The sequence below is a fragment of the Lagenorhynchus albirostris genome, chromosome 2 (genome assembly GCF_949774975.1).
Source record: "Lagenorhynchus albirostris chromosome 2, mLagAlb1.1, whole genome shotgun sequence".
Lineage (NCBI taxonomy): Eukaryota > Metazoa > Chordata > Mammalia > Artiodactyla > Delphinidae > Lagenorhynchus > Lagenorhynchus albirostris.
In genome coordinates, this window is record NC_083096.1 from 79,756,605 (window position 1) to 79,777,993 (window position 21,389).

Consider the following 21,389-nt stretch of genomic DNA (forward strand, 5'->3'; position numbering starts at 1 on the left):
TGGGAGAGCCAATTGTAAAACATCATTAAATCTAGGGCTTCCCTGGTGGTGCAGTGGTTAAGAATCTGCCTGCCAATGCAGGAGACACGGGTTCGAGCCCTGGTCTGGGAAGCTCCCATATGCCGCGGAGCAACTAAGCCCGTGCACCACAACTACTAAGCCTGCGTTCTAGAGCCTTCGAGCCACAGCTACTGAAGCCCGCGAGCCTAAAGCCCATGCTCCGCGACAAGAGAAGCCACCGCAATAAGAGAAGTCACTGCAATGAGAAGCCCGTGCACTGCAACAGTGGCCCCCGATCTCCGCAACGAGAGGAAGTCTGCACACAGCAACAAAGACCCAACGCAGCCAAAAATAAATAAATAAATTTATTTTTTTTAAAAAAATCATTAAATCTGGAAAAATCGGATTGCCTCACAAAATGTCTTTAAGATCTCACTCCACTTTAAAGAAACTGAGACAAAATGATTGTGAAAGCCTCCGAGGTGTGGCTTATACGAGAAGTAGGATGCAAAGCACTAACGGGAAGACCTAAACTCAAAAGACAGGCCTTGGCCCTACATCAAAAACTTGAGGGATGTTTTAAGTTGAAATAAAGGCTTAAGGAATGATTCCATCATTTTGTATGATTCTTGCTTTAACTAACTTGTTCAGCTAAGTCACCAGCTATTAACTGAATAGGGTATAAGGGTTTCTACTGTTGTTAACATAATAGCCTGTTAAGAGCTCTAATACAGGGTGTGCAGGTAGACAAGATGACTTCTTCCAAGGGAGGAGAGGGCTTAGGATGGGCTGTATGACGGAGGTGAGTACTGAACTGTGTGCCCGAGGATAGAGTAGGAGTTCCTAGGGGAATAAGGAAAAGCCAGTCACTTTCCAGGGAAGGTACTGTCACATGAGTCTGTTTTTAGACTTTTAAAATCAACCCAGAGGCAAGTTAGCATAGGTTTGATTCTTTATTCTGCCATTACTATCTGTCTCTAAGCAAGCTGTCTGTGCTTCAGCGTCTGCATCTGGAAGGTGAGGATAATTGCAGTATGCACCTCAAAGGGCTATTGAGAAAATTACCGGAGATGACCTTTAAATAATCATGCATTAATAAAACCAGATGCAAAATTATCTTAAGGCTTTCTGGGAGCAAGGGAATAGGCATGCTGCAGATGCTTCTGGAGATGATGGAAATGTTGCATACCTCTTCTAAAATCTCCTGCCACTAGCACAAGCAGTAGAAGATTCAAGAGAAGGGAAGGTGTGGTGTAAGCCCCCAGGTGCTGGGAGGCATGTCTGCTCTTGAGATGGGCAAGACAAGTAGGAAGGCAGGTGCACTTGACAACCAGCTCTCAAATTCATACATTACCTCTCACCAACCACTTCCACTAGCTTATTTAGTTCTTTCAACAAACCCGTAATTTTACAGATCCTTCATTTTACAGATGAGAGAACTAACTGGGTCTCATAGAAGTTAAGCATATCACTCAAAGTTGTACAGATGATAAACAGAAATGATAAAATAGAACCCTGCTCACCTTATTCCAAATTCTGTGTGCTTCCCAACACCCCAGACTGTCTTTCTCATGAGCCATTTAGTTGACAAACCATGGGCTGCTATGTCTTGTATTTATTCATCTGTTAAAACTTTTCATAGGACAGGATGCTGCAACTAATAGCTAAAATGAGGGTTGGAGATTATCAAGGATTTCAATTGTCCTGCCTATCTCTGACCTCCATTACCAGGGATAATCAGAAGCTAGCTCTAGCAATTTTCTGTAACTTTCATTAATTTTAAATAAATTTATACAATGTCATTTTCCCCCCTTTATCCAAATTAAAATGTCCTTGTCTTTTCAGTTTCTCATTACAGGCAAATCCCTTGTATGTCTTGCAGACAGTCTGTTGTTTTTCTCTGGATCCTTTGTATTCCTGCTTTGTTTTCTTTGAAATGAAAGGACCCAATGCCGAATTCTGATTTTAAGGTGAAATCATAACATCAATGTATATCATTAAAGTGTTTTATTGTAATTACAGAAATAGTCAATGCCAAATTATGTGCACTATATTATTTTCTGCATTATTCTTTATCCCATTCTCAAAGTTAATACAGCCTATTATATCTCATTCATTCTTCTGACTACGGCTGCACAGCAAGCAGATGTCTCCATTGAGCAATCCACAATGAATCCGAGATCTTTTTCCTGAGCACTTACAAGTAGAGTAATTCAGAGCCCATCAGTGAGTGTGAGCTGTTTCAATTGTTCCTTCCAGTGTACATTAGCGTGTACTTGTCTACATAAAATTTCAAGGAATCACAGATATTGGAGATGGAAAAGACCAGTTTGTTTACCAAGCCTGAAGGAAATAATCCTATCAGTTCATGATATTTTAATGATGCTTATTAATAATAATTACAATAACTGTTTATATTACATGGTTTCTTTCATTCTAAAATCAGTAAGATGATACTTTTTTTGAAAGCAACATTTCTTTTCTAAAAGGGAACTGGGGCTCGGACATCAGTGTTAACCATACCCTACGCCAATCCAACGAAGCCAAGAATTCGACTCAGTTCAGTTCAATAAACACCTCTGAGCACCAACCACTTGTAAGGCAGGGACCCTATTGGGTATTTTGAGGGACACATCGGTGAATAGAACCTAAGGCCCTGTCCTCTTGTTTATTATCTGTTAAGGGATTTGTGATAGTGAGCACGTATGTATAGCTATTATGATCATTCCAAGAAAAATACAAGTAACATGGACACCATGGAGCTGGAGAGATTTCTCAGGCTCCAGGAATTGAGAAAGACTTTGTGAGGAAGGTGACATTTGAGCCAGGCCTTGAAAAAAAGATGAGCATATAGTCCATTGACAGAGCTTGGGAAAAGGGGACTTGAGCAAAGAACCAAAATAAATCAAAACAATAGATCTTAGCTGGGTTTCTACCTCACAGCATAAAGACAAGTATGGACATTCTCAGTGCAAGTGGATAAGGTACGTATGCAGAAGATGTCTACTTGGCCTCTATAAACAGGATTAAGATGTGGAAACTCCATTTAATTAACAACCTGAAATAACAATCAGAACACACAGACTACCGATCATGAATATACTTATGGAGACAAGACAGAATGTTTTAAATTAGGATGTCTCAAAAAAATTTCAGAAATCCTGGTATTGTATGTAAGGAAAATTGGGAAGTCCCAATTGCAGAGAAAAATCTCCAGTCGAAGTGTAGATGGATAAATGACCTATCTGCCGGGACCTTAGTACTACTTAATACCACTCAAAACAGCTGAGAACTGATACTGGTGTACCATTTGGCCATTGGAGGGATTTGCAGGCCCTTGCTGGTTTGCTGGACAACTATAGATCCCCAACTGAGGATGCACAGAATAGAGGATTCCATTTTATGATTCCTTCAATAAAAATATAGATAAGTATAGACGAGAAAAATGCCAATGTGCCTCTATGATTTTTTCCTTTAATTTTTAAAAATTTTAAAACATTTTTAAATTGAAGTTTAGTTGATTTACAATGTTGTGTTTCTGCTGTACAGCAAAGTGACTCAGTTATACATATATATATTGATACATTCTTTTTCATATTCTTTTCTATTATGGTTTATCACAAATACTGAATATAGTTCCCTGTGCCATACAGTAGGACCTTGTTGTTTATTCTCTATGATTAATCAGAGTAAATATTTCTCCACTTTTAGTCAAAGAGCCTAATCTTTGAAAACTCTATCATCTGGCAATATATTACCACAGTAGTTAGCTACTTTATACCACCCTTTATAAAACCCTTGACGTGAAGAAAAAGGAAGCTATAGAAGCCTTCTAGTACTTTGATATTCGTCCCCTCAAAACCATTGCAAATGCCAACTCCATCATGAAGCCTTCCCAAGTTCCTTCCACCACCATTCCCTTCACCACCAAATTAATGTTCTCTCTCTTGATTCCACAGTCCTTCGATCCATTGCTATATGCTTTATCATTTGTTGTGTGAGCATCTATCTCCCTCCACCAGAATGAAAGCACCTTAAAGAGAGAGATTCGGCCTTACGCCTTTTGCATTTCCACAGTGTCAAGCCTATTTTTCACTGCCTGACCCACAATAGACATTCAACACATGTTTGTTAAATCATTTCACCAGGTCTGAGAGACCTTATTTTGACATATTTTAATTACTAAAAAAATTTTCCCTTTAAACCCTTTCCAAAATTTGCCCTTGCTGTCTAATCACAGCACTCAGATTCAGATGCAGCATAAGTGTGTGTATGGCTACCGCTATTCTTCATCAATCAGCATGTTTGTCTGGTAGTGAACTGCAGAATTATTGCCCTAAATCAGACCTGAATCTTGACTTAGTCACACTCACATTCATCAACTCTGTGATTTTGGAAAACTTTAGAGTCAGACTGACCTAAGTTCAGATAGACTTACACACAAGCTCTGGTTGTCACTTACTAGTTGTACGACTTTGGGCAAGTTAAAATCTCTAGACCTTAGTTTCCTCTACTATGAGATGAAGACATGAATAGCACCTATCTTGGTTTAAATATGACAACATGTGTAAAGCTCAGTGCTTTACACATAGCAAGTACTCCATTAAGTATTGTTATTGTATCCTCATTCATAAAGTAGACATAACACCTGAAACTTATATAATACTGTACATGTACCTCAATAAAAAATAGAAACAATAATACAAGACCTGCAGGACTGCTATAAGGAATAAATGATATGACAAGCAAAATTTTGCCCAGCACATTGTTTAGTCAATGTTCCCTTCCTTCCTATGTGCTAGAATAATTGCTACAATTGACTGAGCACCTATTACATTCTAGGTAATGTGTACCAGTCACTTTAAATATATTATGCCATCTAATTTAATTCATATAATAAGCTATTGAAATAATAATCATTAGCCCTATTTTACAGATGAGTAAATTGAGTTTCAGAGAGAATAAATAACCAGCCCAAGGTCCCATCACTAGTTGATGACAGATTATTCCAGAAGAAGCTAAAGATAAGAGGAATCAAGTACAGAACAGAGAAGTAGAGGAAGAAAATACAGGAAGAGAATACAGGCAGAAACTCCTTAACCTTAGTATTCCTATTTGTCCTCTAGCCCCCAATTCCAGGATGATACTTGCTTTTTTTTTTTCCATGGCTTGCAGCATGTGGGATGCGGGATCTTGGTTCCTGGACCAGGGATGGAAACTGTGCCCCCTGCAGTGGAAGCATGGAGTCCTAACCACTGGACTTCCAGGGAAGTCCTGATGCTTGCTTTTTAAACTAGCCTCTGGGATCTATACCAATATAGTCTCCCTTTCACTATTCACCTACTTTCGTTTTCAATAAATATATGAAATGATGTCACTCATTAAGAAGTAACTCTAATACACTTCCCTCTCTCAATTTCTTTCCTGGTTATAAATTTGCTATTTGTTCCCACAGTCTCATCTCAGTTATAATAATCATCATCCATGAAACATTTTAATTTTTAATAGTCTGGTTATCCTTAATTTCTTAGACTTCCATAATGGGCTCATAATAGACATGTCAAGTACATTTGTTGCCAGCTACATGGAAGGGAAGATGGTCCTTCCATAGCTCCTCCTAAAAGGCAATCCAGTTTTGTACCGAACGACAATCCCCCGTTCCCACCCACCTCTCTTTGCTATAACACCCTAGACTAGAGGTGTAGTTCTGACCCTTGGGCAACTCCAATCACAGGCTGGTTAAAGTCCTGTAAGGAAGGGCAATGGAAAGATGAGTTGGATTCTTTCTTGGGAATCTGAATTAGGGAATTCTGAGAGAATGAAGCAATTAACAGGGAATACTACAAATGGAAGAATATAAGGACAGAAGCTATGAGGAAGAAGCCAGGAAGGAAGTAGGGTAGAGATAGTAGGGTTTTGGACATGGGGGGATCTTGGCAAGTCAAAGAAGCAACAATTCCGTGTAAGCAAAAGCTGTGAGATTGAGAGCAGTTACTCAGAATAAAGCTAGAAGACCAAACCAGCAGGTAGCAAAAGGAGCCCAAGTAAAGCAGACACACAGTGAGAGGACGGGATGGATAGAAGACAGAAAGTTGTCCCTAGAGCTGCTTCAGTAGCTGAAAGGTTTCTAATTCTGATTCTAGGTTCCATCTGTGAGCATGCTCACAATGAATGCCCCTTTTCTTGAGGAAATTTCAGTGAGTCAGTTCTTTGCAACCAGAATGCCTTTTCTAGAGGGTTCAGCACTTAAAACCTTTTTTAGAAGATGAAAGTTAAGTTGTACTGTTCCCCTTCTTTGTTTCAGATGGGTCACAATTGCGGATTCCTGGAAGTCAGTCACTCACCTTACTATCCTGATTGTCCCGACTTCCCCAAATATCTCTATATTTTCCCTGTTCTGAGATAGAAGAAAGTTCTCTTCAGCTACTACCTAAATATCAAAAACAAATTTCACCAACTCATTTATCACCTGATTCTTTGAAATAAATAATAAACTCTTAGGTAAGGGAAGCACAAATCCAAGAATGGGAAACATGACAAATAAGCTGTAGGGGAGAAAAACTGGACATAAGAAAAAGGGGATTCAAGGGTATAAAAATACTTCGTTATGAATGTGTAACTTATTCTTTGCAAGGGGGGAGAAGAATGAATACCCTAATATAAGAAGTTTCCGTTTTTTAAAATGTGGGACATAAGATTGTATAATTTAAGATTTTTACCTGTCATTCTTTCTGTATTTAGTTAAATTTATTAAGAAGCTATATTTCAATATAAACTGCTTATTCATTCAACAACATTTATTGATCACCTGCTCTGTTTCACCCGATGCTAGGCATTAGGGGTACAAAAGCCAAAGACAGCCCCAGTCCTCGATGGGGCTACAGACCAGAGTGGGAGCCAGACGATTCCAGTGCAGCGTGATAAGGGCCACATAAGGGAATGCCCAGCCCAGGAACAGTGGAGCAAAGGTAGGGTGGTTTGGGTCTAAGGAGCTTTCCAGAAGAAATGCCCAGGATCAGTTTTAAAGGAGTAGCGGGAGTTGGCTTGGAAAAGACAAGGCAGAAGAATGTTGCAGGCAGAGGTGCCTGGGCACCGGCACAAGAGCTAAAATCCTGCATTCTTTAGAGTATGGTTGCCTTAAACAGCCCAGTATATCATGGATTTCTGTACAATAAATCACCACTCCTCAGAGCAAGTGTGCCCTTGACCTGCATTCAAAAAGTCCCTTGTCCACAGACCCTCAGTGAAATTTTCCTCCTCAAACATATACTAACTACACAAGCCCCAAGGGTTATAGAGAGTCCAATATATCTAGTATTAGGCAAGATAAAGCTACCTCAAGATTCACAAGTTTCTCTTCTGAACAAATGATGGCTTGGCTTCTTTCAACCACCATTACTGTTAATTTTGAGCTTGTGAATTTATTTTTCAAGAAAAAGAGTGATTCTGGTTTTCATGGAAATCATTTCAGTTCTCCAGAGCTTTAGATTAGAGGCATGCTGAATCTTTAAGTGAATAGCATAAAAATGCTTTTGATAATTATTTATATCATTAAAAATTAGATTGACAGCAATAATATGTACAGTATTATTTTCCATCATAGTTTACCATTTATCAATAACCAAACATTACACATATTTCTAGAGAGTATATTCTTACATTCTAAAAAGCGTGCCGGTATACTATTTCACAAACCTATTCCTGTTTCCCATCTTTAAAGTCAATAATGTCTTTCTCTTATGTATCTCCTTCCAAGGATTGTTATGTAAGGTTAAGCAAGATATCCAATGTCAGAAATTTTAAGCAATCAAGAATAAAAGAACAATATAAGTGAAAAAATTATTACATGTGGTTTTCAAAATTCCCTTCCCTAGTTAGAAAGTAATTATATATTATATACTATTTTTTTCCAGACAGAAATAAGACCATTTCAAAGAGAGTCAGTGATTTACTAATCGTCAAAGCAGCCTTGAACTGGTCCCCCTTGCTATAAGGAAGATGATATTTCTAAAACATGGCAGAAGAACTTACTCTGGGGTTTTAAAAATTGCATTAAAAGCTACCATGTAAAATTTTTAAATTATATCTTTTCAAAGCTTTAGCCAGTTTCAAATGAATAGTGCTTGGAATTACGCATAGAAAACATGCTTAATAAAAATGTCATTCACTCTCAACCCTCTTTGTCCCACTCTTGGCCACATTTCAGAAGCAATTTATTACTCACATCCTAAAGGCATCATATATATATATATATATATGCACACATACATTTATTTATTTATTTATCATCATATCAGCAAGTCTTCAGCAATATCCTTCAGGAGTTGCATATCATAAAGATCATCAACAGTCCTGTCATCCCCAAAAGCATAACATTAAACATACAGCATGTATCATAAACACTATAATTGCTTAAACTGGTCCCTTGCATCCTCAAAACAGCATGTAAGCATAATGCAAAAAGGAACAGCACAATTTCTGTGAAAAAGCTGTGAGAATGGTGAAGCTAAGAGATGTACCCAGTGCCCGTCCATTTTAAATTCATACTTATTATACAGGAAGACATGCATTCAAAATCGTCGATTCTTTTGAAAATGGTTCTTAAGTCTCCTTGCACATGTGCCTACATGCTGACTGGCAAACTCCCTTAACATCCATAAGTTAAAATCCCACATTTTCCTATTGTGCTTTTCACTTCAAAATGTCAACATAGTTTGGGTGTAGAGGAATTAATCCCATATATCCACAAAAGTCACATTTCCCCTTTGGTAACCATAGTTCTTGAACTGGGCCTTGTGTAAGGTGACCAAAAGACCAGATTCATGGAAGATCCTATGCATAGAATCAGAAAAATACTCAATAATGCAGCTGGAAGGAAACAGAGAGGATTTAGTCCAACTCGTTCATTCTAAAAGAGGTCCGGAGAAGAAGAACGGGGAGTCAGTCCTAGGTCATAGATTGGCAAATCCCAAACCAGAAACTGGTCCAATGTACTTTGTAAAAAAACATGTAATTATTCAATAAGAAATGGGGATCCCTCTCTTCTGATCAACATTCTAAATCTTAGTCTTTAAAAAGGGGGCCAAAACCAAAGCAATTATTTTGATGCCATGTCAACACAGTACTTTTGACCTGAATATCATGGTGGTTTGGTGACTGCCTCACCCCTTTGCTTCTCAACTCTTGAAGAGATTTAACCTAAATGGGGAGATTTAAGCAGTTGGCCATCTTGCCCCTATGTTCTTGTGAGTCCTTGGATGAGACACATAACCTTACTCAAATATAACAGAAGGATAACAATATAATTAACTAAACAATATTATTTAATTACAAGAAAGGACTAAGCAGATATCATTTTAAAGTGGATTACCATGTCAAGACTTAAAGGAAATGTAGAAAATTTCCATTTTACATCTTATATGTATGTCTCTTTGGGAGTGGGTGGGGCCACAAAATTTCCTTCAGTAAAACTACATGCAAAAGCAATGCTTGTAACCAAGGAGTTTGGGTACTGTCTTCCATGTTGTACTGGTTTTAACTTCAGTAGGACTAGAGGCTCTAGCACTTTTATTTATACAAGTATCCACACACTGTACCTTTTAAAATATCATCACAGTCTTCATTCTTATTCCCCCAGAGTTAAGGATGACTGGGATCACTGCTGCCTGGCTCCCCAGTTCTGTTCAATCTTTTCCCCAACCAGATTCTTGTTTTCTTCACTTCTTAACTCCCCACTCAGATTACCCCTCTCTTTGGATTACTCTTCCAAGGCAACTGGAGCGTCTTCCCCAAAGGCAGCTCCCCAGTGAGTAACAAGGGGGGTTGGGGGGAGTGTCTCGGAAGTGATCAAATACATGCAGATGAAGTCATACAGCTCACAGGAGAAGGCAGTGGCCACAGGTGCCAAATGCAGGCGACTACCCAAGCGCCGCATAGGGCGGTTGCGACAATGTGGGTCAGCAACCTCACTGAGTAACAATGCTGGGTGCGTAGAAATGACTCTTTTTCACACGACTTGACCACACAACCTGTGTGGAGTCTCAAAGTATAGGCGCCAGACCTATGATTTATGTGGGGGTGGGGGGCATATGTGTCCTCCTTTTAAACTACGAAATTAATCTAAAAAACGATGGATTGACAACATTGAAGACAACACCTCTGAGTACTGAGAAAGACGCGATGTAGAAAATAGTGATACAAGCGTTAACACAAATCTGCCTGCAAGGAAATAACTGGCATTTCAATCAAATATTCTCTCCAAACAAGAACGTAAGTGGGGTGTCGGGGTGCTCCTACCTTTGACCTCATAAAACCAGTAGGATTTTAATAACCCAACCAAAAGGCGACCCATGGAAGAGATTTTAAAAATGTTCTCCCTTTATAGATACGTGTCCTTGTTGGTAGGGATGGGCAAAGCCATTTCATTACACTACTATCTTTGCAATTCCAAGATGACAGTGATAACGGAGGAGTGGCCTGCAGCTAAGTGTTTAGTATCAACTGGAAGAACTATGGAACAAGTACAGTGAGACAAGAGCCTCACTAACCACATGTCCCCCGCCCATGCGCATCTGGTTTAACAGTGCACAGAGGCTATAGCTAACGTGAATCACCCAGATAATGACAGTTATATAGGCTGGCTCACAATGAGCGTGAACTTGTTTAATAGTACAAGTGTAAAAGGGTTAGCAGACATTATTTGTGTCTCTGTTGTATTGTGCAGAGGAGGGTGGGGGGAAAGAGAGAGAGGGAATTTTCTGCTGTCTTTGGAAACACTGGACTCCGTGTGAGTAGGAATGCCACCAGCGGAATGCAAGTTGGCCAGGGCAAGAAGTGCTCGACCACAAAGGCAAAAAGACAGTTAGCTTATGCCTAGTTACAAACTTCAGGTCAATGACTTATACAACTTTATGCCCTGCATTATCGTATCTGCATGCTGTTCAATGTATATTATCAATCTTTTAATTACTAATTTGTTTATGCACTTAACGTTGATTCTACCACCAAGACTGCAAGCTCCCTGAGAGCAAGGGTGCATCTGCCTTGTTCTTTCCTACATCCTCAGTGCTCAGCAAGGTGCCTGATACATAGCAAGTGCTCCTAAAATACTAGTTGAATAAACAAGTGAATGCACGAATGAATTCATGCAAATTCATGTTGTGACACATGTTTGCCACGTTTGTGCCTTGAGCAGGGCTGAGCGTGCCGTTATAACAGAGCACAGCAAAAAGAACTCCAAAAGGCGCCTCTCTTTGGCTGGCCCAATGCTGGGGTAGGCAAAGTCAACTGCGGAGGCCAGGTAAGGGTGGCTGGCATAACGACTGACAGGCAGGGCACTCTGAACCCCAGGGTGTGATCCAGATGCAACCACAGCTGCATTGAGCCCCCTCAGATCGTTGCTGGGCTTTAGTGTCCTCATTTAAAACTTGAGCAATAACCTTTCTTTTCCCTTGCAGTTCTGAAATTCTAACCATTTAGGAAGATATCTGGACCCTGAAATCTTGCCAGAGACAAACCATGGTAAGACCTTCTGCTTACAAAGTAGAAAACAATTAATCTCTAAACTATGAAGTTCCGTTCTAGTTCAATGAAACATATTGGGGGGTAGGGGTGGCTTCTTGCCAGATCCCAGCCAGTTAATACCTTCCCTTCATCCTTTCCCACACCCAGAAGTCAGGTTCTCTAGGCCTCAATGGGAAGAGCATAAATATTCTCAACCAGGGCTGGTGCTTTGCTTCAATCTCTAGCTATCACAGGGAGTCAGTCTGATAAACATTTGCAGTTAGAATGGAAGGAAACACAGCCTCCCAGACTTTTACCGATTTTTTTTTTTTGGACAAGTGGCAGAGTCACAGAAAACCTAGAATTAGGTAAGAAAGCAAAATTCCTTCAGAGAATTCAAAGACAGCTACAACTGAGAGCCTTGAAACAATCACTGTTATAAGAACAGAGGAAGGGAAACCCACCATTCAAGAAAATAAGCAGACCTCTTTTTTTCTCAAAAAAATTTTTTATCTGACTATGAGGCACCGATTTTAGTCCTTTACTCGCATCTCTCAAGATGTCACTTTCAAAAGCTAAGGTTTTATCCACAAAACCACCAGCGAGTAAACAGCCTTCTCATTCTTGCCCTCACACACACAGTAAGATATTTACTCTCTGATAAACAGCAATTGTAAATAAACCTTGTTTAATCTCTAAAAGCCAAAATAAAAATCTTTAACCTCCAAGGTAGAGTTTATAGATATGCCTGCACGCCCTGCCAGCGCCAGAAAACACAAGGTCTTGAATAAACTCCTATAACGGGAGGCGTATTTTCTGTCTCAAGCATCTTACATTGACCTTCTTTTTTAAAAAAATATGTACCAAGGAGGAGGAAAGGGGAAAACCCAACCCCTCCCACCCCATTCTCTGTACAAATCGGCCAATAAATCTAACGAAAAGACACAAGAGAAAAGGACAGAAGCCAACAGGTGGAAAAAGGCTTTTTGTTTCCTTAGAAATGCTCAGACACTTGATCTGTGTTCCCCGGTCTATTTGTCTCAGGGTGTCTTAATGATGGTTTTATTATCGTGATGATGATGATCAAGAACAATGATAACACTTCTACTTTGTGATTCCACAGCATTTCTAGCTCGAAGCTTTCTCCACGCGTTTGAGACAGAATGGTATGTGTTCCGTTTTACCAAATCCCAGGGAGGCATGCAGCATCCCCGGTCGGCTCTCTGGATTTTACAGCCGGGGAAACTGAGGCACGGGGCAGCCCACAACTGCTTCACGGTCCCTACCACCAGAGAAATCCCTGAGACGGGAAAAGTTTCTGGATCGTCTGGCGGCAGAGTTCTCTCGCCCTCCCTCCTAGCCTGCCATGCCGCTCTTCCTCGGAGCGTCTGGGCTCGGGTGGTAAGGATTGGGGTACCTCCCCTTCACGACGAGCCACGCCAGGGCAGGGTGTGGGAAGTCCACACACGCACACGCACACAGGCACACTCGCACACACAAAGCTCTGTGCAATCTCTGCAGGCACTCGGCAGAGCGTCAGACGGCCCTTGCTCAGCCTGGGAAGGCACAGCTCAAGCTTGCAAGGAGGCCTCCTTGGGCTCCGGGCTGGGGCTGCTCCGAACGAGGGCTCTGCCCTTCTCTCGCTCTCTTTCAGGCTGCTCTCTCTCTCTTTTTTTCCCCCCTCACACCCTCCCCCCTCACACCCTCCTCCCATCCCTCTCCATCCACCCCTTCTCCCCCAACAACCCAGAGGCACAGATCGTGTTACTGGGGTTCCCTAGAAAGAGGGGCCATCCCCAGCTCTGAGCGCCTGCAAAGACTTCCAGGGGCAAGGCTAGAGCTCCAATTGCAGGACCCCAGCGCTCGTCCTGAGCAGCGCAGAAATGAGACCCCGACTTCCAGGCACGGGCGAACCAGCCTGCCACAGAAGAAGGAATTGTTAGGTCTCTTACCTTTTTTATGAGGAGAAATTCTGGAGAATCATTTCTGAAACTGAGGGGGGAAAGTGAATGAAGACAAAAAAGACCCTTTTCCTGCAATCCCTGGCCTCCTGGTATCAAGACACTAGGACAACATCAAAGCAACTTAGGGGGAACACTTTAGGGGCCTATTGTCTGCTCTGGTCTGATCTGTTTTTCTTCTGACTCCCCCTCTTGCTGCGGTGACACTTGGTACGGCCCAGGCATTCATGCCAAGTAGCTTTCACACATGGAAGCTTGTCTCAAGCAATTGCTGACAAGCCACAAACAAGACATTCTCCCTCCCTTCTCCGCGCCCCCCTCCTCCCCCCTCCACCTTTTCCTCCCCCCCCCCACCGTCTCCCCTCCTCCTTTCTTCTGAATGCAAACTAAAACTCTCCAGTGACAGGCAGGCTCGCAGGCTTGGCCTAGCTGCGCACGCAGACACACACACACACACACACACACACACACACACACACACACACACACACTCACACTCTCTCTCTCTCTCTCTCTCTCTCTCTCTCTCTCTCTCTCTCTCTCACGCAAGCAGCTCAGCTAGTTGCTGCTGCACTGGTGGAGTTAAGAGACAGGAAAAAGCCTAGGCTGAGTTGGGGGCAGGGAGAGAAAACGAGAGGGAGAGGGAGAGCGGGAGAGCAGCCTCCTGTGTCCTGGTAAAATGGCAGAAGAGAGGTGAGCCCTCTGCAAAAACAGCAGTGGCCACTCACGTGTGCACACAGACACACACTGGGAGGCAGTCTGAGCTCCAGGAAGAGTGAAATCAATGACTCCACAAAGGAAAAAGCCTTGTCCCGTCAGCTGCAGCTTGGGGGAGTGGGGAGATAAGAGAGTGGGTGGACCCAGGGCTGGGGTTTCTGTTGAATGTTTAGGTGGTTTTCTTCTTCACAGTAGAAAAAAAAAATGTGTTCCCTAAGGATCTAGTCTTTCTTCACTGCATAATGGAGTCTAGAACTGAGCTACTAGTTAAAATAAAACCAGGAAATGTGGTAAATGTGTGAGTAAACTTAACTGTGGGTTCAACTTGTACCCAAGATATTTTTAAGTGGAATTAAAAATAATTTTTTTTTTTAGCAGAAACCCTAGAGAGCGGTAGCAAGGAGAGTAGTAACAAGTAGTATAAACTCTAGGAGCTGTGAAGTGTGATGCTAAAGTTACTGATTGCCAAGCTGCTGGAATTTATGGAGGGTGGGCACTGAGAGTTGGAGGGGGGAAGGGTGAGTCTCTGTGAGCTGTTTTCGAGGAATGAGGGGGGAATGAGGTAGGATAATGAACATGGCAAGAAGCAAGCAGGAATTTGATTGGTGTGGAGGGAGGAGGAAGGTGGGGGTGTAAAGGAGGGAAGAGAAAGAGAGGAGGAGAAAAACCACCGCATTAAAAACGAAGAAGAAAAATGGAAGCCCAGAGATTGAAACATGCGGAGTAAATGAGATGGCAAAAGAAGGCATAAAACGTGAGCAAAAAGGAGCACAAAGGATGCGCAAATTTGCAGATGGCATGAAGTCAGGAGGGCCAGTCGAGATCAAGAAGAAGGACGGGATGATTACGTGACATTCATATTTTTAGCCAGTTGTGGAGTTATAAACCTGACAAGGTGTTCTTTGCCTGGGCCGGGATGGTTACCCTTCTACAAGCAAGACCTGAATGGAAGCTCAGCTCCTAACTGGAGCTACCAAATCTGTGTTTTGCAGGAAGGTTATTTATATTCTAGTCCTCTGACTCTTCCTCTACAAAATGCAAATTATGTGAACATACAACACTCATTCCTTCGTTGGGGTACAATAAAGAATAAATTATGACTTTTTACATTTAATGCTAGCTAAATGGCTCGTCACTACCTAAAACTCACCGCATCAGACACATCCTTGTTCCTGCTACCTTTTCCCCTTAGTTTGCTTCTCCATTATGGCTGATCCCTAGAACTGTCTGTTCCGACCCATATTCACGATAATAATGGTGATGATAATGAAAATAGTTCCTTGTGATTGAGTATTTACTTGATTCTCAGCATTTTCCAAGCATTTTTTTACCATGAAGTCATTTCTATTAAGACCACCTCTATCTACAGATGATAAAAAGTGAGGCACAGAGAGGTTAAATAACTTGCCTGAGGTCCCACAGCAAGGTAAAGATGGAGCTGACATCAGACTCAGGTCTGTGTGATTCTAACACTCCAGCATTTACCCACCATTTTATGTCCTCTGACCTGAGTAGCACAGGTTCTCCATGGCACCCCAAGTCCACTCAGCCATATAAGTGCACGGTTTCTTTCTGCACCCCATGGCTAGGTTTGGATCCTCTCACTTTGAGCCAGGGGACCTTCTGACCTCTCCTTAATGGGCTACTGATTCACCGTCCACTTCCAAGTGGTGGTGACTCACTATATACAATGAGGCCTCCTAGTCAAGAATTGCATAAAGGGTCAACTTGACCTTTAATGACTGTATGATTTACAGATTGCCAGGCAATGGAGAAAGGCAGCTAAGACCAGAAAGGCTTTCCTTCCTTAAAAAAATTTACAAAGCAAACTAAGAACACCCACAAGGTGTTGATGGTAATGAAGATGATGACAAGAGCTAACATGTATTAAGCACGTATCTATATTAAACAACCCCATAAAGTATAAACTATTATTGCTCCCATTTTCCAGAAGAAGAAGCTGAGGCACAGAGGTTCCGTAACATGCTACGTTCACTCAGTCAGGAAGTGCTAGCTGAGCTATGGTCCCAGGCAGCCTGCCTCCCCAGAGCCTGTGCTCTCCCCCACTCCGCTGTACTGCTGAGGGAGTGAAAAGAGTAGTTCCAATTATTAGAGTGAAAATCTAAGTGCTCAGTGAGAGAAAGAGGAGAGAGGCAATAATAATCTTCATATTTTCACATGTTCTCCATGAGTAGCTAATGAAGAAGAAAGCATGTACCAGGGCCCCCAAACAGCCCCAGTTTTCTAATTCCTCCGCAGTCCCACCTGGCAGAGGACAGAGAATCTCCAGCCTCTGGGTCAGACATGTTGGTAGGAAGAGCAGGTCAGACTGTCTTGCCCCCAGCAGTGATGGCTTCTACCTGCCACCTCTAAAGAAAGAAAAGAGAATCCAAGTGGATAAGTGAACAAGGTCAATCATGAGTGTTTCTAAGTTTACTCTGCAAGACTTCTGAATGTTAAGCATGGAGTGTAGAAGAAATTACCCTAGATTCTTGGGCAGAAGACCTCGTGCCAATTCTACCGCTCACCAAGCCCTTGTCCCTGAGCTTTGTTTCCTCGATTATAAAATGAGCTAATGACATTAGCTCTAGAACTCTCTCCAGCGCTGAAATGTCATCATTCTAATAATTGTCCAGTTGATGAGGAAAAGGTTAGCAGCCAAGGTAGCTGATGAGATGTGTGTTTGTGTGCATGTGTGCATATGTGTACTGGAGAGGTTGGTGGCATAAAAGGATAGGGCAAGAAAGACCCCTGTTGGGCTGGTCTCCCCACATAATGGCGCATCCCTTCCAAAATACCTTCTACATAGTAGCTATTTTCACTTTGTTTTGTTTCATTGCTAGAATTTCCACCAACTACAAATGTACATGCAAAACTAATAATCTTTTTAATTGAAGTATAGTTGATTTACAGTGTTGTTCCGATCTCTGCTGTACAGCAGAGTGACTCGATTTTATCCAGATATACGTTCTTCTTTTAATATTCTTTTCCATTATGATTTATCCCAGGAGATTGGATATAGTTCCCTGTGCTATACTGTAAGACCTTGTTGTTTATCCATTCTAAATGTAATCGTTTGCATCTACCAACCCCAAATTCCCAGTTCATTCCTCTCCCTCCCCCCCTCCCCCTTGGCAACCACAAGTCTGATCTCTATGTCTGTGAGTCTAAAATTAATAATCTTTTTAAAAAGCAAAACTCTAGAGGGAATAAGGAAAATCAGCCTCTTATACTTCAGTGTGAATTATTTCATTAGTCTGCTTTCCTCCAAACACCTAGTTCGTATCCAACAGTCATTTAGATTGGAGGGTGAAGTGGAAAGACCAGGGGAGGAGCAGGTAGATAGTTTTAGAATTTAGAGGACTCCTTGGTGTAAGGAAGGCCTGATCTGGAGGTTGCTCAGAGCAAGAGAAGATAAAGGGGCACTAAAAGAAGGCATAAACTATGAGAAAGAGAGGAAATACTAAAAGCAAATAGTCTGTTTCAAAATTACTTCTGGGGCAAGGCTGGAGTTAAAGCAGGGAGAAGGCCTTTGCTTCATCTCCCTCCACACCCCTTTCGCCCCCTTCCCTGCAGCTGGCACATACGTATGATAGGTTCCTCCGGGGTCATTGTGGGGCTTAAGTTCCATCTAAAAGACGGTTTTTATGAAGGAAAAATGCTCAGCTTTCCAAACATCCAACTTACAAATTCAGCCTAAAAAACCCAGCCCATTCATAATTTGATATCTATCTATATGTATATGATTCATAATAGATATCTACAGGATATCTATCAACACATTTAACTGCGGGGAGAAAAATGTGGGAGTCAGGAAAAAGAGGCTTTTCTCTCCACATTTCTCAAAGGTGAATTGTCTGACGTAAAGGAGAGAATCAAGCAGAAAATCAAGAAACAAGTTTCAAGATTTCCTAAGATAAGGCAGCAGTTTAGAGGCAGGAAGGTTTAGAACTCAATCTAGAAAGAGCCACCTCTTCTAATCATAATTTTAATAAATTATATAAAAATATACCCCCCCCCATGATTAGAAGGCAGTGACGTTTCTGTGCTCTGGAATTAAAAGAGCCGAGTTCCCATATCAGTGTGCTTATAAGCTAAATGACCTTGGCCAAGTCTTTTAACCTTTCTGAGCTGCAGTTTTATGATACTTCACATGATATCATGAAGTAATGATCTACTATGTCAATGAGCTTTATAAAGAGTAAAGTGCTACACAAATTTTAGCTGGTAATATGTAATAACATGTAATAAGAATAAGAGCACTAACTACGTGCCAGGCATGCTCTTTTCCTGCATTATCGCATTTAATCCTCAGAACTCACTTTATGAGTAGAGTACTACTACAGGGACACAATATAGTGTGGTGTTTACATACTTGGTCTCTAGAGCCAGACATGGCATTGAGTTACAGACTCTGCTACTCTGTGATTTTGGACAAATTACTCAACCTTTTTCAGTTTCAATTTCTTCATTTGTAAATGAGGATATTAATAGTACCTTCCTCATAGGATTATTTTGAGGATGAAATGAGATAATGAGTGCATGTGACATAATTAGCACAGTGCCCAGCACATAACAAGTAATCAACAAATGTGAGATGTTATATTAGTTCTCATTTTACAGACTTGCTGAGATTAAGTGCTTTGCCCAAGGTCACACAGCTCATAAATATAAGGGTCCCAAAACGTGGTTCTGTTTGATCCAAAGCTCCTGCTCTTTACTGTTTTTTATATTGTCTATCTCACCATCGACGTTTTTGAACCACAGATAATTGAAAGGACATACTAATTGCATCATCATTTGTTTTACCTTTATGAGCTTCCCACTTGAACTATTAGTCTGCAAACATAAGCAGTCAGGGAATATATTTTCCATACAGAGCATCTTAGAGAAATAATGTTATCATTTAAAAATACTACTTGAAAAGATCCCTCAAAGTAATCCAGAGTGGAGTTCAAGCATCTCAGAAAAGTACTGTGACAAACTCATGTTTTAGAAATTTTAAATTATTAGTTTAAAATTTTCTTTCTTTCTTTTTTTTTTTTTTTTTTTTGCTGTGCCGCCCAGATTGCTGGATCTTAGTTCCCTGACCGGAGATTTAACCTGGGCCCTTGGCAGTGAATGTGCGCAGTCCTAACCACTGGACTGCCAGGGAATTCCCTCATCTTCTTTTCTTAGCTAAGCTTCAGGTCAATAAAGAGCATTTAGTGACCAAAAGCTACAGTATAGAAGAAAGAAGAATAAGATATCCGGGTAATCCACAAACTGTAATATGCCTCCCCCCAAACTTTAAGAGATGGGTAGAAAATTGAGAACTACAATTTTTACAGGCCAAAAAAAAAAAAAAAAAAGTTTAAAGGAACACAACTAAGTTGAAATCACGTATTAACAAGAGATACACATTATTGAACTCTGAAGAGAGATAGCAGGTAAAAATAGACCATCATTGTAGTGGGAAATAGAAATTCCCCTCTCCTTCAGAATAAATGAATATAGCTTCTTCATTCTTTTTAAACAATAAATCAGAAGAATGGACTCACATGTGGGTACACTGAGAGGATAACCATTCTGAAAGTGACCAACAGATGAAATGCCCCAAGGTCTTAACAACATTTATTTTTTGTCCTTCTAAATGAATTAGAAACTTTAATTGTCAGAATCAAGAGAGTAATACAACCAGATTTTATACTTGAGACTATAAAAAGGATGTTGCACACCAAAAAGTACAATGTAATTTACATGCTATTTGCTATAGTTACCAAAGGTTGTATACAAGCATTTGTGAAAACACTACCTTTCAGAATAACTATGAATCACAGAAGAAATTATCTATGCCATTCTCAGAGGACTCTGGCTGTGGTAGGGCAGACATGAGAACTGGCCTGTGAATCAGATCAGGATGTTAACACCATTTTTTTAAAGTACAGTTATTTTATTTTATTTTATTTTTCTCCAGGCAACTTTCTGAAAAAGCTTTAATTATTGCCAAAGACCTATGGGTGCTTTCAAAGGAGTCTGATTAGGTGATCAAGGATAGTCAGAGATCTGCTTGAGTTCATATGTATTTGATTTTATTTATAATTGTTATTTAAGTGGGGTAACTAATGATAAATTGAGTTCTATGCAGTTCATGAGATGTGGCACATATGTATGTGCACACCCACACACAGTCCTCTTGGGAGAAAGTTCAGCCTTGAACTACATTAAGTACCCCAACATTGAAAGTCTTAAATTGTCTATTATGAACAAAGTATATATGTAATAATACAACTGGCATTTTAGTGGGACGGAAAATCCATTTTGTCTTGTCTCCTCTCCCTTCTGATCAGGATGTAGAAGGGAGCTTAGAAGAGCCTGAGAAAGGCCTCAAGAATCAATGTCAGCCAAGGCAAGGAAGGCACAAACTAGAACATGGTGCATTTGCCTCGGGCTGTGTCTGTAACGCCTCTTCCCTGAGATCAGCTTCTGCGTGAAGCTTGCAGCTCATCAGAGCAGAAAGAGGCAGCAGAGCTACGGGTGGGAGCAACTGGTTTTGGTAAACAAGGAGCCAACTTCTCCCCCAAGGGAGCAGATCAGAGGAGAAATAATAAACGGTGGAGAGAAGCTCTCCAGCAGTTACAAGTCAGCCAGGAAAGGGCCGCCTCTCCTGATTGACCTTGGTGGCTGCAGCAGCTGAGCTTCCCTGGCCTTGGTAAAAGGGCAGAGGGATTCAGGTATGATCTGGGGCACTCAGCTGCTCCCAGGCCTGCTTAGAAGCCAGCATAGGCAGCAGCTACCTAGGCCACTAGCCACAGCTAAGTAATTCTCTGCTCAAACTGGCCTTGAGTTCACTTTGGGCTGACTCTGAGAGGGATACATATAAAAGGATTCCTTACTAGCCTGGCTCCAGAGCTCAAGTTGTTCCGCCCTGCAGAGCTGGAAGGAGATAATTGCTCTGAAACTATTATAGTTGCATTCATAGTACATCTGGACCTGAGGTTGTTTGACCTCTGAAAACCTGGAATGGAAATAATGCAATTACCTGAGCTAAAGACAATTTAATTAAAAAAAACACAGAGGCCAGGAAAAGAAAATTTATCTTTTACGCCACAAGTCTTTTGCTTAGCAATGGAATGTGTACCTTTCATAAAGATGAAAGATGCTTAAAGACTGAATAGAAGGTGATGTTTTCAATTCAATTCAATAGCAGTTGCTATTACCTGTTGTGTG

At 41.1% G+C, this 21,389-nt stretch overlaps 1 protein-coding gene across 1 annotated transcript in view; it reads right to left on the bottom strand.

Annotated features, from left to right (window-relative positions):
* LOC132514452 (uncharacterized) overlaps positions 1 to 13,626 on the bottom strand; it is a 70,563-nt gene extending 56,937 nt beyond the window's left edge. The window contains exon 1 of the mRNA XM_060139148.1: positions 13,455 to 13,626. The gene's annotated coding sequence lies outside the window, so the exon portion shown is untranslated. The remainder of the gene's footprint in view (positions 1 to 13,454) is intronic.
* Positions 13,627 to 21,389: the final 7,763 nt, after the last annotated feature.